The following is a 26,172-nucleotide window of genomic DNA, read 5'->3' as shown; positions in this document are numbered from 1 at the left end:
GAAAATATCTGACTCTCTCCCACCCTCGTTTTCATATGAATATTTTAAATATTATTTGTTACTAGATAATTTTAAATAGATGTTAGATATCCAACTGAAAATAATTTTCAAGGTATGCCTTTAAAAATATGTATATTATCGGTCCAAGTGAATACCATGTCAATGCCATCTAATATTTGTTTTAAAATGCAATTCAATTTCACGGAGTCAATCCTTTCCTATTCATTTTCTACTAATTGTATTTATTATATTATACCTTGTGTATAGCTTTTATAAATGACAGGAGGAATGGTCGTCGGAGAATGGATGGATACCTAATATCCCTTTCACATCACAAAAGTTTAAATGTGGGAAAAGTGTTGAAGTGTCATTTCATTGAAGTGCATTGCATTTTCTTATTAACCCTGTTCCTCAGATTCAATTTATATTTCGTTGGAATCTTCAAACTCGCCCTCCCGAGGAAAAATGGACCAAAGAGTTTAAAGGTAGTCATGTAATTATTATATATTTCTGACTTCATGATATGTTCCTTCTCCAGTGAGATAATCGCATGAGCTTGTGAAGCATGTCGAAGTTTGATGAGAATCAATGGATGAGAGATGCCAAAGAGTATCTGAATCATGGGAATGGAAACATTATATTCAAAGGCGATGCAGCACGTAGAGAGTTTCTTAGAATTCAGTACGAAAGTAAGAAAGCCGACATTGACTTCGAACAAGTGATTGAGAGAATCAGGAGGGAAGAGGACATAGAGCGGTGCTACTACAGGGAAACATCATTCAAGTGTGAGGTGCTTCATTTGATGTTGGCTCGGGATTCTTGTTTCATGCTCGAGTTTTTCAGAATTCACCTCTTCAGATTAGAATACGATGAATCCTTCCAAAATGAGTTTTTGTTTCTGCCAGAGCATCATCCAATCTTCGGCCCCATATCCTAGAATGCTTGGATTAAGGCGGAGATCATGAAGGACTCGATCAAGTTAGACAATCAAATACCACTGTTTGTCTTTGAAGACGTTCTTGCTATGGAAATGAACGATAATTCCGAAGAGAGCGCCGAAGAGAAACTGGACAAGTTACTGAGGAAACGGACATCTATCACCACTCCTACCTTGGGGCCCTGCCAACCGAAAGTACTGAGAAGGAATTAGTGAAAATTAATGTTCAATATTATTGGTCGTGTTTTGTAGGTTCGAAAGGTGGCCACTGCGTATGTTCTGGATGCGCAGATGGGAAAACTTCTGAAAATGTCAAACAACGTAAGAAATGGTGGCTGGACTTTCCATCTGCAGTTGAATTGAAGAACGGAGGAATCAGATTCCAGGCAGATGGAGAAACTGTGGAGGACGTTAAATATTTGGGAAATGTCTGACTCTGGTGCAGCTGAAATTGGGTGTGGGCTCCGAAGTGTATATTACATATATTTACGGACTGTCAGTTCCTGCGAGGGAGTAGATGTGATGAGAAAGAAGGGCGTCATAATTGGTAATCTTTGGCCCGCTAAACTCGTCACCCAATTGCTGAGCGTCTCCAACCTCACAATTTCGCAGCCACAATGCAATGGAAACGAGGGAAAATCTGGGCAGCTGTAAGATGCGGCGCTCTATCGTTCTTAGGAGCCTCTGGAATGAATTATGGGAAGCGTATGGTTCAAAACCGCGGATGGTCATTGGAGGCTTCGTAGCGATTCTTGTCCTCTGTCTGACTGCCGTGCAGGTCTTTTTCCCGTTTAAACAATGTGGGCCACGATCAAATTAAAGACGGGGCATCATTTGTGACTAGCTTTTGAGTTCTCCTACTAGCTAGTTAAGTCCACATGCTTTCTTTAGTGACATCAATCTTCAACAGCTGTTTCAAAGTAACTATATATTAAATTAACATTTTTATTCGATCTATTAATAGTGAACAAAATTTATTAAAATGGAGCATGTCATTTACTTTACATTGTCGGCTAGATTCATCAGTGATTTTGGAGGAAAATCTATAGGAACAATTAACACAACCTAGCTTTTCATAAATCCAAATCTTCCGGAGGCGCATCAATTGAGATCATGGTTTGATACAGAAGGGAAAGGTCTTGTTTCCCCTTCTATCACAAAGAAAATCTCATCTTTTGGACAAGATAAAATGTTAAAAGCTATGGCACAAGTTGATGATTAGGGACTTGGTAGATCTAATGCATCTTGTTGGGGTGTGGTTAAAGCTACCATAAGTTTTATAAAACTTGATAATTTTTATTATACACCTTGCCCCTAAAAATTTAAAGATAGGCAATGCAAAAAGAAGGTGAACAATGATGGAAATGGTAATTGGTATTGTCAAAGATGCGATAAGAGTTTTTCTAAATGTGATTACATATACATGCTTCAATGTATAGTGCAAGATCACATACCTTTCATTGGGGTTACTATTGTTGGGAAAGTAGTAGAAAATATTATGGGTGTCATAGCAAAGGCATTAAAATTATTGTCAGGATGAAGAACAAGATGATGTCAAACTAAGAGAAATTATATGGAAGGTCATTTTAAATAAATTCATATTTGAAGTTAACATGAAAGAAGAGACTTACCATAATGAATAGAGGGTTAAGTGCACTGTCCTAAAAGTAGAAAAGTTTGACTATGCATTTGAAAATAAAGTATTATTAGATTCAATTATTGAGTTTTGGGTTCTACTCTATTTATTTTCCTCTATGCATTTTCTTCCAACTGAAATAGTTTCAAATATTTCAAATAAAATACTTGGATATGTGCAAGTTAGCACATCCAAACTTTGAGTAATGGAGCCTTCATATCATACAAAAATGTTGGAGCTTATGCATTTGATGTATATGGTAGATATAAATTTGTGAATAAAAATTTTTAGTAATCGTATTTTTGGTTTATTTACAACCTTCATACTTTTTTAATACATAATTTGAAGATTTATTTATATTTGTGAGCTGTATATATCTTGAAATTAAATATCTCTCACCTTAATTTACAAAAATAAATAAATAAAGATTTTACGTATGCTAGTCCACAATAAGTTGTAGTATAGTGAAGGCTATCAAATGGTAATGTCCCAAATTGAGATTTATTACTATGCTAACATGAAATTTTGTGTGGCCTATGCTATTATTATTTACCAAAATGTTTCTCAACCATTATCTCTATTCCCTTGTTTATGGATCTGCTCATGGCATGTAATTATTGCATCGATTACATGAAAAAATTAAAAATTCATTTGACCTGTATCAATCATATTTTACATTTTTTTAAGACTTAAAGTTTACTAAAATTTTATAAATGTTATTTATTTATATTCTTATTAGTGCACACTAAAAATGGTAATGGGAAAAATAATCTTTAAACAAAATTAATCCTGATTTTTTTGTGGCTTCTAAAAAGCTCTCTCTCATCTCAATTTTATTTGTAGTTATGATAATATTTTTATTTTGTTGGAAATCCAAAATAGAAGGGTTAGAATCCAAGGGATTTAAGAAGATTTGTGAACTAGAGATGGATAAAGGCTTTTGAACTGAAGAAAAAAGAGATGAAGGAGATTTTATTTGTTGTAACAAAATAAGGTGTAGTATTTGGGAGATTGATTTTGTATCCAACTTGTTGATGAGAATGTCATATTTTTGTGAATAAATATTAAAAAAATATCTACGTAGGATAACCTAAGATTGAAAAAATATAGAACTATTTGTTATGTGGTAGATTGAGTTAATTTTTGGATACAATAAATTTTCATGTATAATTTTTTTTCTCACAAGTGCAAGAGAAATGGAGGTGGAGTCATATGGATTTTAATTATTTAAGTGATTGATATATCTATGTATCAATCATGAGAAGAATTTTTTTTATGTGTATGTATGTATGGTGGGTTGCTTGGACAAGTAAGTGTTGAATCATATTTAGAAAAGGTCAAGGGACCCTAATCATCAATGTTTCATGTGGCTAAGTCTCAAAATGTAGTCATTTTTTCCATTGATGGTAACTATCATTAATCTTGTGACTGTGGTAACAAGTGAAGTGAGGATAAAACTCTTCTAAAATTCAACTATTTTCATTATTCATTTCATGCATGTAATTGTGGAAATTCTTTCATGGTGTTGGGATCCCAAATAAGTGAAAATAGAAATCATACTATTGTTTTTTGCACCTTGTGCAAACAAAAAGATAGCATGTTGTCCTAGTTAGAGTCCATAGCCATTCCCAATTTTGGTATAATGGTCATAACTCTAAATTTAACTATTGGATCTTCATGAAAATTGACTATGATTTTCCCCCATTAGGTTGTCTAAATTCATGCTTGATGGATTGCCTTTATGTGAATTGTGGTAAAGTTTATTAATGAATTTTTGTGACTATTTTGCAGGACCAACAAGCATGAATTTTTTTCAATTTCTATAAGTGTTTGTAAAATTGTTTGGAATCTATGACTTTAGTGATTGTATCATGATTTGTGAGAGTTAGAATAAGGTTTGGGAATGTTTTGAAGTCTTTAAGTCTGAAAATTGTGGCTAAAATTCTTATCATGCATTGTGTGTCCATAGTTCCAACATCCCCATGTTAGATAACTAAGAGGGGGGTGAATTGGTTATTACCAATTATCCTATAGGAAATTAAAATACTTTTGTACTATAGAAATAATGCAAATATATATATATATATATATATAAATGTAAAATTTTCTGAAAGAAAACTTCAGTCTCAGCAACAAGCCTTGTTGAGGTACCCAATCACAACCAAATCTCTATCAAATAGAGAAATAGAGAAAACCCAAAGGGAAAAACCCTACTCTAAAAAGAGATAGAAAGGAAGTAAAAATAATATGTCTCAAGAGAGTCTCTCAAAACCATAAGTACATTGAAAACCCCCCATGATAGAGGCTTGAGACATCATAGGCCCCACATAATGGTATAACTCACATGTGTCAATGATCATACCAAATAGCTTCAATATGGGAGAAACATAGGCAATGGACAAGGAGGATCAAACTCCTCAATGTAAGGTAAAGTGAAAAGTCTTAGTTGATGCTCAAAGGAGAAAGCATGAGAAGCTTGAAATCGAGTCTCCAATGGAGGTGGGATAATAGGTGTGTTGAATCTTTCATTTGAGAGGAGATAAATGTCCTTTAATATATCCTCAAAAAAATATCTAAGTGGCTCGATAAATGGAGCTAGAATGTTGGGAACTCTGTTAGGAGATTTGGAATGAGACTATTAAGTCCATCTTGTGAAATGATATGACTGATGCATCTGTTAAGATGAACTAGTGATTGATCTCTGATCTATAACTTTGATTTGTTGAATGAGATTCCTTGAATTATAACGATCACTTGACTATGATAGATAAGTATCTTCTTTTCCTTATACTACTTATAGCCTTCTTTAATCCATAGTCATCTACTTCTTACTTGTTCACATACATTCTACATTTGGATATGATATAATGTTTTACATATATATCAATCTACTTAATTACCTTTTGGAGTTGGCTACAACACCCATTTCATCATAACTCAGAAAGTCGGCTCACTACTATAACTCAGGTCCTAAAGACAACTCAGTGATTTTCTAACACTCAGAAAATACTATGAACACTTGACATACTCAGGCACTCGGTTGACATTGAAGCTCTATCGATACTGATCACTTTGAGTAGTGGGAACTTAGTCAATGTTGTATGACTTGGTGAACACTACAAAACTTAGTAGATACCGAGTCACTCGGTTCACACTACATGGGTTTGTCAACAATAAATTCACTTTGTTAAAATACTTCAAGCTCAATAGACACTGATATACTTGGTTAACACTATAAAGCTCGGTTAACACTAAGATCTTCATTACTTATACTAGAGAGCTCAATAGATTCTGCTACGTTTGGGCAATACTATAAACTATCTCAATTGCTTGGTAGATACTATGAAGCTCGTCCTAAATTGTAATTTGTCTGACTAGCTTGGTAGCAACTGAAATGAACTGACTAAGTTTTAAGTCACTAATAAACATGCAAGTGTAAAAGAAATAACATGAACACATGAGACACCAGATTTAATATGGAAACCCAATATGGAAAAAACCACCAAGTAACTAGCTACTAATTTTCACTCTTATGAAGTGAGCCCTATTAGGAGCCAACCTAGTTAAAGGTTACAAAACACACTATTAGGTGTGACCTTATTAGAGGATTTAATCACCCTATTAAGAGTGGCCTTGGAAGAGGTCTTTAGAGAAATTCAAAGGAAATGTCACCTTGTTAAAGGATTTAAAACTAGTTGTTAAACCAACTCTGCTAAGAGATTTTGGAATCACTACTACAATGGTGAGAAGGTAACAATGAAATGACCTGAATGAGATGCAACTGAATTGCTGATTACAGATCTATATTTTGCTTCACACTAGATCCTTCCTAATTGAATATAACTTTGCTACTCCTCAAGGATATCTGACCATCTTTCAAATTTGTTCACGCTTTCCTCTTTAATCAATACACTTGTGTACTCACTCATACATTAGAATCTCAACTTGACTTTATATTTATACAATTCAAATAATCCAGTTGGCTCATTTACAACTTAGAATCACCAATAATCATTACCACAATTGGCTAGAATCAATACTTGAAATAATTAAACTTCATTTCTCAAATTAACAAAAATCGTTCCCTGGCCAACCCTGCTTGGTAAACACTGATCCTAAAATGATTTCCGATGTTAACCAACAGATGCTTGGTTAACATTACAAACTTGCAAAATCCTTTGGCAACCAAGTGAACTTCATGAACATTAACTCTGACCAATTTTTCTTTCATTAACCATGAGAGCTTGGTTAACACTACTTTCTATCATAATTTCCTTCAATTCTCGAGTGACCTTGGTGGACACTATCTTCGCAAAGTAATCTCCAGGAATGCTTAGTAGACAAGGAAAATTGTCTTGTTAACTATTAGTAAACAGATTTGTCCTCTCCAAAAACACCTTTACAATTCACTCTTGAATACCCAAAAGAAAGACAAACTCTGAAACTAACAATAGAGTCACTTGCAATTATCTTGTCAAGTGCTCTTTGAATTTTGAAATGAAGGTAGAACTCCCTCCTTTTGATTTACAATAAATGATTTTCTAGTTATGCCTTTAACCTAGAAGGCAATGAAGGAATGCTAACATCCATTCATCAACATGACTGAATATTAACATAAGCAATAGATGGACAATTTTAACTTCCTCCCTCAGAACCTTTAAACTCCAAACTACATTTCCAATATGCAACAAAGGAAAGGTAAACTTTCACATGTAATTAATATCCACAAGAACATGAATCACAGTAGAGTAAACAATAGTATATACTACAAAAAGTTTAACATAACATATAAAACTGTAGAATTTTATATACTTTGCCACAACTTCATAAAATATATTCAAAGTTTTAAAGCATAGAATACTTAGGAAAAAATAGTTCTGACTTAATATTCTATGGAGGGATGAACCTTTTTGATGCAAGATTGAAAAAAACTAAATTGTCTTCCCTTACCTTCAGAAGTGCAGACTCCTTCAAAATGGGAGGAACCCATTTACAATAGAATTTCCTATTTTTAAAGAAATCCTACCCCAAGTCATTTCTCAACTACCCTAACTTCTTTTCTTTAAAATCTATTTTCAATCCCGTACAACTTTTCATAAGAAACCGCCCTATTACAATAATAATTAATTCTTTAAAGAATTAATCATTTTTAAAATCTCTTTCCAATTTACCCTACCAATACTAATTACAATAATAATAATTAATTCCTTTCAAAAAAGATTTAATTATTTTAAATCATTCTTTTCCAAATATAATTCCTCTACTTTCACCCTCATATTATAATTAATTCGTTATAGAATTAATCATATGAGAAATTAGAGTAATGGTTTAATAATTAATGACTTTGCATTTAACTTGAATATATTTATTTCATTAAGGAATTAAATAATATAAATTCAAAATAATTTGTAAATTTTAAAGGTTTCTAATTTCTCATGTTGTTGAGCTAAGAGGGGAAATATTTAGGGTTCCAAAACCTTAGCTAACACTAGCGAAGTGAGCTCAGTAAACACTATTGGCCAATTGATATGACATTCATGTAACAGCAAAGACAACACACAATTAGCCAATTGTATCCAACACTCTTAACAAAGTAATTTCATTTTTTTTATAATTCAATTCAAGTGGGAGAATGTTGGAATCTAAAGTCATCATTTTCTCATCTAGTTGTGCTTGATTCATCAAAATGTCTTGGGTTATCACTAATTCTCATGTAGTAACTTTGTATGAGTTGACTTACTATAAATAGTAAGTTGTTTAGGTATCTTGCCTAAAGGAGTAATTTAAACAAGTGTCTAACATGTACTTCTATGAATCATACTTACTAAATTTAGTAAGTGGCATATATTTCAAACTTTGGAACTTCATTCTTATCTACAACACAAAGTCATTATTGTTCATACATTTGAATAGTTTTTCAATTGTAAAATTCTTGAGTAATAAGAGTTTATAGATTGGCTTGCAGTCATTTTCTAGTGTATAATTTTTGTAGGTTTTTCCATGTAAATATTATTTCATGTGAGTTTTCTCAATTTTACAATTTTCTATAGTATATAATTTTTCATTTCAAACACAAGACCCAAGGAGGGGATACAAAAATGGATCCCTAGCAGAGACACACTTTATCACTATTTACTATGTCCCAAAATCTCTAGGATTCCCTTGGAGTGACAAAATAGGTAATGACTTTGGAAAATCAGAGACAAAATCCACATTTTGATTCAAGAAAGATATTCTCATTGTTTGAATAAAGGGAAGGATGAACCCAAGTGGATAGGTTCTACCTTGATCATTATACCATAAAAGAGGAGCACAACGAAGGATCTATTAGGTTCTACCCCAATTTTTTCTAAAATAAATAAAGTAAGATGAGAAGAAAGAGGGAAGTACAAATTAAATTATAAACTAGCATTAAATCACACTAAATAGGGGTTAAAACATCATTAAATTGAAGTTATTCCAATTTAATATGTTACACTATGTAACCAATATTAGATGATTTTTTAATAATTTTATAATTCTAGAGTCTTATCCACTTGAGTCTCTTTTCTATGATAGTAATTATCAATTTGTAGTCAATAACTCTTCAGCAGTTTTAATTTTGAGGCTAGATTGTGTGTGTGCGCGCGTGCGCGCGCACGCGTGTGCATGTGTGTGTGCATATATGTATCTCTAGGAATTCTCTTTGTGACCACTATATCTTTAAATAATCTACATATATACTAGGTTATTTGTTTGTAGAGATTTTTTTCACCATATCATGTGTGTTGATGATCTTCATATTTTAAAGATAGTTATCTCATTTTTTTATAATTAACCATGAGTTTAGATGATTTGTGTCACTAATTTGATTCATCTGAGAGTTTATTATACTACCCAGTAGATTCTTAGTGTAAAGTCTGGCATGAACATTTTAGTTATGTCAAGTATATATATCTCTAGTAATTAAGTACATCAAATGTGGTACATGATATTCTTATTTCTCATTCATTAATTGTTAATCCCCTTCTCCTTTCATTATCATTTTCCCCTTATTTATTTTTGGTCCTTTCCGTTTTATTTTACTCCAATGAACTTGAGAAACGTGCTCATTACTTGTTTTGTTTTCTAGGAAATAAGTGAAAATTTTGTATTTTGATGAAGGGTTAACTTTTTTGTCATTAAGTTTCTATGGTATTCTACTTTTAAATACTTCATGTTATACATTAATCTACCAAAATATTATGTAACTACATGCCATGAGTGTCACTTCTTTAATAGATATTAGGATTAAATTGAGATTAGGTTTTGTAGTATTATATAACATTCCATTACATAATACATTTTACATCTAGATTAGCAAATTTCAACTAGTTGTGAAAGAGTAAAGTTGGTTCTAGATTTAAACTTTAACATATAATTGTTTAAGTTTGTAGCTATAGATTTATGTTGGTGAGAACATGCAATATGAAAGTTGAATTTTTGACTTTTCAAGATTCCCTATAACTAAAATATTTTGATAGTCTTTCATATAAATACCAAATTCACAATATTTTAGTATTTTCTCACTAGATCAACCATTATGAAAATAAAATGAAATTATATTTAAAAAATTTCAACTACTTAATAATTATTTAACTTTAATTTCATTTTATTATAAACTTATTGTTTGAATACAAAATCCAATCTAGTTTAATGTTTTCTCATTAGCTCAGCTAGAGTAGTATAGCTACACATGCATCAATAAATGGTGGTCAGCCTATTCAACATGATGGTGAGTTGGTGGCTGTGAGAGTTTCTCTTTAACTAAACTATTAAACCATTTTTATAGAGTTTTTTTCCACCTACTACTTAATAATTCTTTAATGTTATTATATTTTTTAAGTTAACGTACAAGTCCAATATAAAATTCACTATTGTTTCATTTTTTTTGGACAGTTGACTAGTAATTTCCATGCCCTACAAATACGTATTAACTCTCTGATAGTCTATATATACAGCCCATATTTTCATCCCCTAGCATTTCAAGCAAACAAGCTTCTTTCTTGTCAATTACATCTTTCTCTATGGTGAAGAAAGCTCTTTGATTCTATGAGTAATTCAATCTTGCCTCAATTTTCCTCAATTTATACTTTTTTTATATGTCAACCGTGTTCATTGTTTCTGTTGCATGATAAGAGATTTACTATGATGTATCTTTTCTAGGAAAACAAAGTGTCTCCTGCAGCACTCCTCACCTGGTTATACGTGGCTTTCAATGTTCTTGCGTGTGTGTGGGTGCTTGTGTGCACCGCTAAGGGTAACTTCCCAATAAAGTGTTAAATATGTTTCAACGCAAGTATTTTCTTTTTTCGCAATTGAAAACATTGCAGTATGTAATTCCGGTTACCTTTCTATAAAGAAAAATCTACTTTGAGAGTAAATCGCTAATTCAAATGGAGCAGTGAACTTGATTCAGCTGACTGATTTATGATTTTATTTTTTTATTTTTTTCCTCTTTTGGTTCTGTTCTTCTAATTCAAATTTTCCAAATTCCAGACTTACTGTATAAGAGGTTCACAATTTACTAATGTGTTGTAGATTCTTTCTTTAAATCTAACCAATCACAATAGGGAAGTTTTAATTAAAAATCAGTTAGAACAAAGAATATAAGTTTGTACATTTTAAACCAAAAAGAATCTTGTAAGTTAACATGATGAACCTACAACAAGTGATGTTGTTCTAATTAAAGAAATAAATAAATCAAGAATGGGCTACTAGGACCTTCTATAAAAATGCGGTCAAAATGATTGAATAAATGCGTCAATTGATAAGATTGAATTATTACAATGTACAACTAATTCTCTTATAAAAGAAATAGTATTAGGATGGTACAATTGCCCAATCAAAATCTTTTAAATATTATTAATTTGTCAAAATATTAAATATTAGTTATCAGATAACCTTGAGTAAAATCACTAAAATCACCATTTTATGCTAGCTCTTCACTTAAAAACAATTATAACATCTACGCATAAATAATTGGAAGATGAACTAAACTATCAATTTGGGAGAATATTTACTATAAATTCCATATATGTAAATGTATATGACAATCAACACGTTTCACAATTATCATTTATGATGTGATGTATAATAATTTTTAGAGATAGAATTAAATACTTATTTAAAAGTATAGAATTATCACACCATTATTATGTGTAGAATGATTTTCAAAATTGTTTGTTGCAAATATTTCTGTTAGCTAACTTTCTAAGTTAGAGCAATGTTTTTTGTTGGAATATATAGTTTTTTTTCAATTTTTTTTTGGGTATGTGAAGGATCATGATACCAAGCTATGGTCATAAGTGGCAATGAAAAAAAGAAAATTGATGTTAGTCAACTTGAAATAAAAAGTTGAACCCATTATCAACCTTACAGCAAAATATTTAAAGAATAGAATATGTAAGAAAATGAATGTAGTTTCTAAATAACTAGCCTTTTTTCGAAAAAATTAAATTAATCTAAGTAGCGAAAAATGTATTTGAATGTAGCAATACAAAAATTTTAAGAAAGGGATTAAAAAGATGTGTATGTCTATCCATATTAATCATAATCAAATCATGATTTTTTTAACAATATTTAGATATACATAGTAGATCCTTGCCTAGATATGACACGTTTTTTTTTTTTGTAGTTTTTCCCAAGTAAATTTTAAAAAAAATTTAATAAAATTTTTTCATATTAAAAATAAATCTTGTGTCTGGCCACCTTAACTTTTCATGAACTTTATAAAATTGAATTTTTATTTTCTTATAGTATGTGAAACATAGAATGTAACACATATTTTGTATTGCAAAAAGGTTATATCATTTGAAAGTTACTACTATTTTTTGATCAATTTATCAATCATGACTTCAAAGGTAACTCAATTAGAAAATAAGTAATAATTACTTCTTGAACTTGAATTTGACAAAAATTATATAAATGGAAAGTTGATTATCTCCATAAGGAACCCTTTTTTGTTTCATTACCAGGTTAAAATGGTCATTAGCTACTTAGCCAAAGTTTGGAAAATAAAAAATAAGGGAAAAAAACAATTTGGGGTTAATCGTGTGCCTGTTGTCTCCCAAAGCCAAAACTCAAAGAAAATTCTTATCCTTGTGAGGTATTCAAACTAAATCGAGTATACGAAAAAAAGTGGGTATCTAATAATTATAAGATACTAGATTTGGAGAGTATAAAATATATGGATGTTTGTCAACAAATTTTTAAAAGAATTTCTAACCTCTCCTCGTCATCAGCATGGAAAAGGAAAATAGATCCAGGATAAGGAACCTCAGGGGACCCCTAAAGACGCTAACTAGAAACATGGTGAGGATTTTGTGGCTATTAAAAGGAGGAGTTTCAAGAAACTAGAGGAGAGGAAAGATATTAGTGAACGAAGATTAGGTAATGTGGCCAAGTTACCAATCAGGGTTATGCACTTCACGATTTCGACTCTTCACCTTCAACATGTTGAGAAAGAAGACCTTATTGTTGCAATAGAGGTGAAAACCATAAGTTCTCTTTAGATTTTCCTAGTGGATGATTGGTTGCGACTATTGTTAGACAAACCAGAGGGAATTGAGAAGAATAAGGAGACATAAGTCTCCTTCTTGCTCTAGTTTTTTGTTATGTTTCTTAATTTGGCACTCAACCCATGTGGTTTTTGTTCACGGTGCTTTAATGGACATACTATTAATATCCGTTGTGTATATATTATTTTTATGACTACTCGTAGTTTCTTAGTGATGGTTAGATTTTGGGACACTTTGATGTGAGGATTTTTGAAATTAAGAAGGGTGGTGGGTTAATATGTCTTAATCTAACATGTATCTATTCTATATCATTTTGTTTTATGTGCCAACCCCCATTTTTTGTTACAATTTAATTTCAAAAATGACATTTTTTTAAGTTGAATTTTTGATATGTTGATTAATATTTTTTTTATTTTTTGAATTAGAATTGTTCACGAATATTTTTTGATTTATTTATATTTTATTTATGATTATATTTTGTATTTTATAGTTAATAATAAAAATATTCATTTAACAAATTTATGTAAATAGTATAATAAATAAATAATATATGTTTTTAAAGTATTAGCTAGTAGCCAAAAGGATGAAGGGATGACCCTGGAGTACAAAAAGGTTCAAAGATCAGCTGGAGGTTACCTCATAATCATCTAACTCATACCAGTGTTATACATAAAAAAAGAAGAAGAAGTTCCAAAACAGAACTATCAATACCACCAGTCATGTTACTAACCAGTAAATAAAATGGGAAAACATTTCAATAGCAAAGAAAATTATTACTGCTATCATTCCAACACTTAGACATATACATAAAAAGTAAAACTCGAGCATCAAGTTCAGAGTGATTAACAACCTAATAGAAAAAGAAAAAAGAAAAAGAAAGCCAAAGCTAGTTGCCCTCATTCTTTTCAGGTTTCTCATACTTCTTTTCCTCACGCTCATCCCTATTCACATTCACCCCCTCCTCTTTGATAGGTTTTTCCAGAAGTGTCTTCAGCCAATCCTCCACCATAAATTCATAGATGGAGAAGGTAGTCTTTCTTTCCTTGCCCAAGTCTTTCTCATCCTTATTCACTTGCAGAAAATAAAGGATAGTGGTAGTGGAATGCATAAATTTTGTGGATAATTCTGCCAGTGTCAAATTAACATATAAATATATTAAAATAAATAATATTTGTTAATATATATCCTCTATTAGATTATGAAATAGAATATATAAAATATAATATATTTAACAATATCTTTGATATCATATTATACATATTTTGTTCTACTAAATAATGTATATATTATTTATACATTATAATATCTATTAAATATATTATATACTATAAAATATTATGATATAGTATCTAATATGTAAAGTATTATTGAATCTCACAAAACCATCATCAACATCTTGTAAAACTTGAAACTTTCATTTTTTTTTCTAATTATGCATGATGCAAGCAACCACTATCTAATAACCACGTTGCATCTTTTTTGTGAATGAAGCAATTTGAAACAACGATGATTTCGAGCTATGCTAGACACAAGTTTTGGCTTCCATAGTTTAGTGACACCATGACTTGACTTACACTAACCTAAAGCATGTCCATTGACAAAGTATTTTTGACACATTATTATTCCAGGTCAAAAAAGCTTCTTTGTGACCAAAAGTAGGTATTTTAGGTATCAGATGCCTGCAAGAGCTAATATTATGCCCAAATAGATGATAATGGAAACAACAATAGTGAAATAGTATATATTTAAAAGAAGGGTTTTCAATTTTATATTTTAAAATTTTCTTTGGACTTTAAACTTTATCTATATAAATCATGTTCTTATTCTATTGGCTAGTCAAATTACCTATCTGATTTTGAAGCATATTAATTTGTTGTTTTGAAAAACTTATCTCTTTTACTCTATATATATTTTATTTTCTATTATTCAACTTCTAGGAATGGGCAATACTAAGAGGGGGGTGAACTAGTATTGAAACACTTTTACACCAGCTAAACAATCAAAAAAATAGATTGTAATTTTTTAAAAATAAATCACATTGATAAATAGAGATCTGCCACCAATCCATGAGAGAAATGCCTAGTTGAGTAGTGCATAGCTTTATAAAATGTCCATTTCAACTATTTTTAATATATATATATATATATATATATATATATATATATATATATATATATATATATATATATATATATATATATATATATATATATATATATATATATATATATATATATAATCCTTAAAACATATTATGTAGGCTAAAATTGACCATAATATATTGCCATAAATATGGTCAAGAGAATTTAAGCGCTATAAATACACAAATAATTATATCCGTGAATTAAATAGAAAATAAGCTTTTCTCAAAGAGAAAATAGTTTGAAGGACTTTGTTGATATTGAACTTTACTACTCCACCAAATAGATGATGTTCGAAAATCAAACCTCATCATTATTATTCAATTAGACAAAAGTGGACAAATGTATAATCAAAGACTATTTTAACTGATAATTCCTATAATTAGTTAGAAATTTAGGTTATGTCTTATGTTCATTGATCATTTTTTATTCATTTCATGTAGATATTAAAAATATGGCATTGAGACAAAAATTGAAGATGATGAATCCTTCCAAGATGAGTTTTTGTTTCTGCCAGAGCATCATCCAATCTTCGGGCTCGTATCCGAGAATGCTTGGATTAAAGTGGAGATCATGAAGGACTTGATCAAGTTGGACAATCAAATACCGCTATTTGTCTTGGAAGATGTTCTTACTTGTAGGATTCAAACAACAGCAACACAAAAGAAAAAAACTGATATATTATTCCAACTACAAATTGCTATTCAGCCAATACATTTATTCAAATAAAAATTGTTAAAACTAATCCCTAACACATAGATCAAAATATAGATCAGGAGTTGTGACAGTAGTTTTAGCATTATTCCATGCCTATGATTAAGGATGGGAGAAGAAGTAACTAAGACTAGACAAAAATGCATCCAAAAATATCATCTAATGCATGCCATATGTACAGCATGCTTCTTGTTTAAACTACTCCTAAACTGAAGTATTCTAAAAATTATTTATAGAATGGTGGAAATGGAGCAGTGGAGCTGGAGTTTGAAGTGAAGATCTCAGCATCAATCTTCATACTCCCCCTTGATGCTAAGAGGACTCACAATCTGATCTCTGAGTATCAAAAACTGATCTTTTGTAACTGCCTTTGTGAAGATGTCTGCAATTTGCTCCTTTGTGCTGATGTACTTCAACTCAACCGCTTTATTTTGTACCAAATCTCTAATAAAATGTTGTTTAAGATCAAAGTGTTTAGTCCTCCTATGATGAACTGGATTCTTGGCCAATTTAATGGCACTTATGTTGTCACAAAAAATCACAGTAGGCTGAAGCTGTATCTCTCCAATTTCTTCAAGAAGCTTTCTAAGCCATAAAGCTTGTGTGCCAGCTGAAGTGACCGTAACATATTTCGCTTCTGTAGAAGAGAGAGCAACCATACTTTTCTTCTTTGAACTCCATGTAATTAAACTGGAACCCAAAGAAAAAAAAATACCATATGTAGATTTTCGGTCATCCAAACAACCTCCCCAATCTGAATCACTAAAGCCAACAAGCTCAAACTTATTAGAAGAATAGTGAATGCCAAAATCTACCGTGCTTTTCACATACCTCAAAATTCTCTTGGCTGCCTTCATATGTTCCTCTGATGGATTTGTCATATGCCTTGAAACCAATGAAACTGAATAAGCAATATTAGGCCTTGTGTGAGTTAAAAACATCAAACTCCCCACAATGCTTCTGTATAATGTCTCATCAACAATTTTAGCACCATCATCTCTACATAATGTAACTCCATGAGCAATTGGAGTGGAAAGAGGTTTACAATCAACCATATCAAATTTTTCAACATATCTTTTGCATACTTTTCTTGACAAATAAAAATTTCATCTTTACCTTGATAAACCTCCATACCAAGAAAGTACTTCATGAGACCTAAATCTTTCATCTCAAATTCATTCATCATAGCAACTTTAAATTCATCTTTCATCTTTGAACTACTACCCATATATAACAAATCATCAACATACAAACTCACAATGAGAATATCATTACCTTCTTGTTTGTATTAAAGGGTAGGTTCACTCTTACTTCTTTCAAAGCCATTCTGCTGAAAATATCCATCAATTCTTGCATACCATGCACGTGGTGCTTGCTTGAGGCCATACAAAGCCTTCTTCAACTTGTAGACATAATCTTCTTTGCCTTGAATCTCAAAACCTTGTGGCTGTCCCACATATACCTCTTCTTCTAAGTACCCATTCAAGAAAGCACTTTTCACATCCATGTGATGAATACTCCATTCCTTTTGAGCTGCAAGAGAGATTAGCATCCTAATAGTTTCTTGTCTTGCTACTGGTGCAAAAGTTTCTTCATAATCAATGCCATACCTTTGAGTGAAACCTTTAGCAACCAATCTTGCCTTATGTCTTTCAACACTCCCATCACTATTATTCTTGGTCTTATAGACCCATTTTGTGCCAATCTTCTTTTTCTTATGTGGAAGATCTACAAGCTACCATTTTTCATTCCTATGAATGGAATTCATCTCTTCATTCATTGCTTGCATCCAAACCTCATTAGCACATGCATCTTTAAAACATGATGGCTCAAAATCAGCTTTAGCAAGTAATGCAAAATTTACTGTCTCACCTATTGGATCTTCTTCATGTGCTTGATTTTGACACCTCTCATAAATATCACTCAATATTCTTACCTTCCTTGGAGGACTAGAGGATGGACTTGCTCTTGGTATTGGTGAGGGGTTTTTTGGTGGGCTTGGTGATCTTGAAATAGAACCATTAGCTGGCTGCTCATTATCATTATCAGCAATATCATCATCATCCAAAATTGATTTTGGCTTTCCAACATGTTGTTTTTGATGACTATAAACTCCCCCTTCATCAAAAATCACATCTCTTGAAACAAAAATCTTATTAGTAATAGGATTGAATAATCTATAAGCTTTGCTTTCCTCATTATAGCCCACAAAAATACATGATTTAGTTTTAGCATCTAGCTTTTGCCTATTCTGATTAGGGATGTGAACATAAGCCAAACAACCAAAAACTTAAAAATGATTTACATTAGGCTTTTTCTCATACCATGCTTCATATGGAGTCATCTTGTGGAGGGCACTTGTAGGACTCCTGTTGAGAATATATACGGCTGTAGCAATTGAATCAACCCAATAAGAATTGTTCAAACCCTTGGTTTGTAACATGCTCCTTGCCATTTCTAGCACTGTATGATTCTTCCTTTCAGCCACTCCATTCTGTTGGGGTGTGTATGCAGTCGTGAGTTGTCTTTTGATGCCATTCATCTCACAAAAATTCTGAAAATTTTTTGAGCAAAATTCTCCTCCTCGATCTGTTCTCAAACATCTTATTGTGTCCCCTTTCTCATTCTCTACATGAGCTTTAAACTTCTTGAATGTATCAAAGGCTTCATCTTTAGTCTTCAAAAAATATAACCAACACATGCGTGAGTAATCATCAATAAAAGTAATGAAATATGACGACTTACCCAAACTTTGTGTTTGCATTGGACCACAAATATCTGAATGAATAAGTTGAAGTGGGTATTGGGCCCGCCATGCATTGCCTTTTGGAAATGATTCCCTTGAATGTTTCCCTTTTGCACACCCTTCACAAATCTGTTTATGCTCTTCAACCTTAGGCAATCCAAGAACTAATGCATTTGATGTTAGATTCTTCAAACTATTGAAATTTAAATGGCCATACCTGAGATGCCACAACCAACTTTTATCCTCACAAGCCATATTGACAAGCTAATTATCATTTTGACCAAACTTCAAAGGAAACATCCTATTCTTTGTCATAGGAACAACTGTAATCACTTTATTTTTTTGATTTTTATCATAGATAGTACAGTGCATGTTCTCAAATACCACTCTATAATTCTTCTCACATAGCTGCCCAACACTCAATAAATTATATCTTGAACACTTTTCATACCTTCCTTTGTCTGAACATCCATGGCTCCTTTTGCTGCAACATCCACAGTATTGTTATTACCAAGGGTAATATTGGATCTGTAACTATCATCAAGCTTTGAAAATATTTCTCTGTTGCCAGACATATGGTTAGAGCATCCAAAATCAAAATACCAAACATCATTCACAGTACTTTCACCTTTCTCATAACACAAAAATAAATTACCCGAGGAAGGATCCTCATCTTGTTGGGCATAATTTGCACTATTGTTACCTGATTTCAGTCTACACTCTCTCTCAAAATGTCCATACTCATTGCAATGATAGCATTGGATGTTCCTTTTATCAAATCTGCCTCTACCTCTGCCTCCTTGAGCACCTCCTCTTCCTCTAGATCCTCTTGAAAAATTCTGATTTTGGCCCCTTCCCGAGCCTTTGTTGTTGTTACTAATGCTGCTAGCACCATCGTTCTTTGAAATTTGCAATTGGGAAGCAAAAGCCTTCTCATTAACACAGATAGATGTGTCCCTTATTCTATCCTCATGTGATATAAGAGATCCAACCAATTCATCATACTCCATGGTAGCTAAATTTTTTCTTTCCTCTATGGCAATTACTACAATATTCCATCTTGGGGTTAGAGATCTCAATACCTTTTGTATTATTTTCTCTTGAGCAATAGATTCACCCAAAGTGGCCATTTTATGAGTCACATCTTTCACTCTCACACAGAAATCTCCCACACTCTCTGTCTCCTTCATCTTCAAGTTCTCATATTCTCTTTACAAGGTTTGTAGCTTCACAACCTTGATCTGATCATTGCCATGGTAAGCATCTTTTAGAGTCTTCCAGGCCTCTTTTGCTGTCTGTGCATCAAAAATTCGAGGAAACAACCTCTTATCAAGAGCCATCTGAATGTGAAACAATGCCATTGCATTCTTCTTCTTAGCTTCGTTCTTCAATGTCTTGTCATTAGGTTGGAGAGTATTCCAATCTGCAGGCTCTTCATATCCAGATTCAACGATCTCCCAAAAATCTTTCCCAATCAAAAAAGTCTTCATCTTGATTGACCAATATTGGTAATCAACTCCATCAAACTCTGGGATTTGCAAATTGTTTTCCATGCTGCTGTGTTCCAAACACCTTTAGCTCTAATACCAAATGTAGGATTCAAACAACAACAACACAAAAGAAAAAAATTGATATATTATTCCAACTACAAATTGCTATTCAGCCAATACATTTATTCAAATAAAAATTGTTAAAACTAATCCCTAACACATAGATCAAAATATAGATCAGGAGTTGTGACAGTAGTTTTAGCATTATTCCATGCCTATGATTAAGGATCGGAGAAGAAGTAACTAAGACTAGACAAAAATGCATCCAAAAATATCATCTAATGCATGCCATATGTACAGCATGCTTCTTGTTTAAACTACTCCTAAACTAAAGTATTCTAAAAATTATTTATAGAATGGTGGAAATGGAGCAGTGGAGCTGGAGTTTGAAGTGAATATCTCAGCATCAATCTTCATTACTATGGAGATGAACGCTAATTCCCAAGACAGCGCCCAAGAGAAACTTGACAGATTGCTGAGGAAAATGTTCGAGAGAATCTGCTATCGGCCTTTCGAGTTCTGTGCAGAGGATGCATCAAAGAAACGAAACCACATTCTGGACATCTATCATGACTCCTGCCTTGGGGCCTTGCCAACCGAAAGTACTGAAAAGGAATTAGTGAAAATTAACGTTCAATATTATTGTTCATGTTTTGTAGGTTCAAAAGGTGGTCACTGCGTATGTTCTGGACGAGCAGACGAGAAAAGTTCTAAGAATGTCAAACAACGTAAGAAATGGTGGCTGAACTTTCCATTTGCAGTTGATTTGAAGAACGGAGGAATCAGATTCGAGGCCGATGGAAAAACCGGGGAGGATGTTAAAGATGAGGGTAAAACTCTGACTCTAGTGCAGTTGAAATTGGATGTGGACTCGGAGGTGTATATAAGGAATTTAATTGCCCTAGAGATATGTTCTCCGGGGTTCAAGAAGAAAAGAATGACTGCTTATTGTCAGTTCCTGCATGAGCTGTGCCAAACAAGCGAGGGAGTAGATGTGTTGAGAAAGGAGGGTGTCATAATTGGTAATCTTTGGCCCACTAAACTGGTCACCCAATTGCTGAGCATCTCCAACATCACAATTTCCTTGCCACAGTGCAAATCCATCATAGAAACGAGGGAAAATCTGAGCAGCTATAAGACGCGGCGCTCTATTGTTCTAAGAAGCCTTTGGAATGAATTTTGGGAAGTGTATGGTTCAAAACCGTGGATGGTAGTTGGAGGCTTCGGAGTGATTCTTGTCCTCTTTCTGACTGTCGTGCAGGTCTTTTGCTTATTTAAACAATGTGGGCCAAGGTCAAATTAAAGATGAGGCATCATTTGTGACTAGATTCAGAGTTCTGCTTTAAAGCCGTAATTTGTTTGGTTTCCTACTAGCTGTTGCATGTAGTTAAGTGGAGAGGCTTATTTAGTTCCGACCATGCATATTGCAGTTGCTTAAACAGTTATTAAACTAAATTTTTATAGATAATAGAGATTCAGCCTTTCTAACCATTTATCTTGTCTTACTTTTTCCTTACTTTGTATATCACTAAAGTTGCATGTTTATTAATTATAAATATTAATTCAAACTTTTTGGCAATCTTTTATTGGTCCATGTGTTCAGTGGCAGAATGATAGAAAAGGTTTTTAGAATTACGATGCAAGAGAAGGCCCATTCCACAAGGTCTCGATTGCAAGTTTGGTGCAGAATGGAGATAAAAATATTGCAAAGCTCGTATAGTTGGCAATAAAGTTTAGGAACACAAGATCTTAGGCCATTCTAATTTTAAACCTTCACATTGAGATCATTTTATTCAAGGATTTAATCAAGGAAATAAATAGCTCCATAAAATGTGCCAGTTGAGTTAATCATGCCGAATGAAAAAACAAAATCATGCTTTCGTGCCATGTCTGGTTTCCAGTAATTGTATTTCATGCTTAGTGTTTCCCTGTAAGACTCTGCATTATAGTTACACTATTATTGCTGAGTTCTCCATGGTATCATTTCCTATCTGCACAATCTGCTTCTGGAGTTGTAATTTATCTTCAGCAATTGATTTTTTTTGGCTTGAATTAATGCCCTCTTGTTAAATAAAACACTGGGCTCTTCTAAAGCTTTTTTTCCTTTTTATCCCTTTTTAAATAACTTTTGTCTATTTAATCTTCCCCAGATTTGGAGTCTAACTAAGCTAGTGTTGGCATTAACTCTTTCTCCTCTACAGACATTATTAAGCATGAGTAATAGTGAGTGTAATGGCACTTATGGTTGTTGTAGAAAAGCCAGGCATAATCGCACAGTCAAGCTGTACAACCATCCTTAGCGCATTATTCCATCATTACAACTGAATGATCAGTTTTATACAAATGTAGCTCTGAAAATAAATGCTAAGCTATGCCACTTTAAGTAAAAATATATGAAAGTGGGCTAAGAGTGTTAGTATAAAATTTTTTACTTTCAATTAGACTATCTTTTATTGGTTCTTGGTTATGTTTTTGAAGTACTAGATAGTAGTCAAAAGAAAGGAGGTTGACCCTAGAGTACAAAAAGGGTAGACAAAAAACAGTCAGGGGTTACCACCCACCTATCTATCTGATACTAGTTTTAAACTTCAAAAAAAAATAGAGAAAAGATCCAAACTAGATCAGTTCTTACCGTCTACCCTATTCTTAACAAGCATATAAAAAGTAAAACATACCAACAACTAATAGACTTATTGCTGCTATCAGTCCAATACTTGATCGAAAAACATACATAACAAAACCCTGTAGGGCACCAAGTTCAACGAGAATAAAACCATAAAGACAACAACAAAAAATAGAGCTAGGGCTAGTTGCCCGCTTTCTTTCCACCTTCCTTGTTACTCTCCTCCTTAGGGTCTTCCCTATTTATGTCCACCCCCTCCTCTTTGATAGGTTTCTCAAGGAGAGTTTTGAGCCAGTCCTCTACCAGAAAGCCATATAAAGAGCGAGGGGTTTCACTATCCTTTCCTAGATCCTTCTCATTGTTGTTCATCTGTAGGAAATAGAAAGTGGTGGCAGTAGAGTGAATGACCTTCGTGGAGAATTCCAAAAATGTTTCAATTTTTTTACAAATGCCATGTGGTTCTTCGTGAGCTCTTTCATAGAATTCTCCAGCCTTGCCTTGTTGTGGCTCTAACCATGGCTATGTTTCCCTTTTTCTACCCCACCTTTGGGAGTTTCTTTCATGGGGGAGGTGATGTCCTCCCCCACTTTTGTTTGTGGAAGGGATAGGTTCCAGTGTCTGAGACATGTGACGGGCTAGGAGGGCTAGAGACAACCTTCTTTTCAGTGTCTTGGTGAGGCCTCTTCCTCTTAATTGGTTTCTTCTCACTCTCAGTTGACTTAGAGCTATAGTCCTATTTAGGGGAGGACTTAAATTTCTCCATTTGGAGACATTTGCGAGCCCTCTGAGCGGTTATCCTGCTCTTTCCTATCTCAATATCAAAATCAATAAGGGTAATTTTAACCTCCAAATAAGGGGTTTTCTTGACTTTTCTATGGCTAGAGCTAGGGTTGGGGTTTGTGGATATTTGGGGGGTAGCAATAATCAATTGGTTGACCAGAAGCAATAGGTTTAAGGAAACGTGGTGTTTGTAAAGTTTGTGCATGAAACCCTGGTGGATAATATAAAAGGGTTTGCCCTCCTCACTCGTTTTCCTAGCCTTAAAGAAATAGTCCTCCATGGAATAAAGAAAAAGGTAATGAAAAGAAATCAGATCACGGTTCCTAAAATGGTTGAGAATGGGGATATGGTAGTAGTATAGCAGCTGGAACTGATCTTCAAGGGTAATATATCTCATAATGGCATAGCAGATCACATCCCAAGGTAGTGGAAGATCCTCCCTGGAAAACATACCATGTGCATGAACTAGCTCCTCATTAGGTCTTAATTTTTTTCTCATATTGGTTCCATCTGCCACCTTGGACTGCTTACACCATTTCTTTCCTTCCATGGGAAACCTACCAACCATAGCAACTAGTACCTCCATGATTTCAAATGGCATTCCATTAATGTTAACCTTCCTATGCTTCCAACAATTTAAGAATTGCATCAAGATATGCTTGTCATGCTTTTCCATACCTTCCATAAACGAAAGTAGACCACTTTCTATAAGATAAACCCAAGCGGCCTCACTCTTCCTAATGTACTCCTCAATCTCCACTGGTTCAATGCAGACACTAGCACCCATTTCTTCACCTCACTCAACCACCAATTTCTTAGAGCTTTCTAACATCCCCTTCTTACAATGGTAGCCACAATATAATCAATAAATCATGCTCAAGCTAAAAATGTTAAGGCAGTAGAAACCCATCATAAGATCACAAGGCTTCTCCGAATATGAGAAACCACTCTCTATGACATATGTGATCAGTTCCTTTCCCTCTAAATTAAACCGTCGCCAACTATAGTTGAAGTGGGATTTCGCAAAAGTGTCCTTGTCATCTTGCTTTTGTGGTTCACCACATCTAAACATAACAATGCCACTCGTCCTTTTTGTGAAATAATTAAAGGTCGTGGTGAGGGGATCATAAAAGCATATCCTCATCAAATCTTGCCCAAAATTGACTTTGTAAAAATAAATCCAATAGCCTTCCTACTCACATAGCTTCATAAAGGTGTGCCATCTTTTGAAATGACTCATATTGCCTTGTACGAAGTATGCTCACATTCCATCATCACTTGTGTTGATGATGGAAGTTGGCTGGCATGTTCCCATTCGATGAATTACATGTCATTATGGACAAAATTTTCTAACTCATTTGCCACTGCATTTCCTTCATGGTAAATGTGGCCCACATGGATCTCTTGGCACACCTCCATCAACATGCGAATTTCCTCTTTTATTATTTTGATCTTCCAACTACTCTGGCCCTTTGCTTTAACTGCTCTGATAATCAACATCAAATCCCCCTCGATTGTTAATCTATTAATTCCTCTAACTCTCACAATTCTCAACCCCCATAGAAGGGCGATGGCTTCTGCTTCATTGTTTGAACCCCCTCTACAGTTCCTAGTGTAAGCTTCAAATTATTTGATAAAAAATTATTGGACACACCTTGATGAGAAAATTTTTCTTATAATACTTGTAGTACTGGCAATCTTGTTTAAGGATTTCTAAGTCTGCATTATTGTTTAAGGCTTTCTGAGTCTAAATTATGTTGGCATTTTTCATGATATTTAATTTGTAAGTCAATTTATATTGTGGTTTTCAAAAACCATACATGGAAGTTTAACTTTTAAAATATTAGTAGTTCTAAAAAAAAAATTATTAAAAAATGATAAAATAATTTATTGAAATATTGATTATAATTTTTATGTCACACATAATAGAAATTTTATTTCTAAAATATTTGTCACTATGATGGTTTGATAGTTGGTTTAATTGTATTGACACTTGTAGCAAACTAAGTGCATATCAATATAGTGGTGGGTGTTTATTGAGACCTTGTCGGTCGCATAATGACTTGATGGCTATAAAACTACAACCACCAATTAAATACTATGCTTCTTGTCTAAAATAGTCTATGCTAGTTAAGATGTCTTATTCATTACTGTGGCAAATCACTTTTGAGGCTTCCACCAAACATTTTTCTCTTAAATACATGTAAATAAGCTTATTGCTAAAAGCTTTATTGTATGATAGGGGTACCAACAAAATTACATAATTGTTCTAATTACTATTTTTTTCCAAGTAGCTAGGTATACCAATAAGGGGCTATGACAATTGAAGCAAATGTCCCTTCTTTTTAGATATTTAAGTTGCATTCCCTATCTTTTGTCCTAGCGATGTTGTTACTGTTACCTTTCGCTCACCCGCCAAAGGTTTAAATTTTAAATGCTCAGCTCGTCCAACAGCTAGCCATGGAAATATTATTTTTTATGCCCAGATCGGACCTTGTGATGTATTT

This window comes from Cupressus sempervirens, chromosome 5 (assembly GCF_028749045.1).
Source record: "Cupressus sempervirens isolate cs-2001-9-10 chromosome 5, ASM2874904v1, whole genome shotgun sequence".
NCBI lineage: Eukaryota > Viridiplantae > Streptophyta > Pinopsida > Cupressales > Cupressaceae > Cupressus > Cupressus sempervirens.
This window is presented reverse-complemented; position numbering follows the sequence as displayed.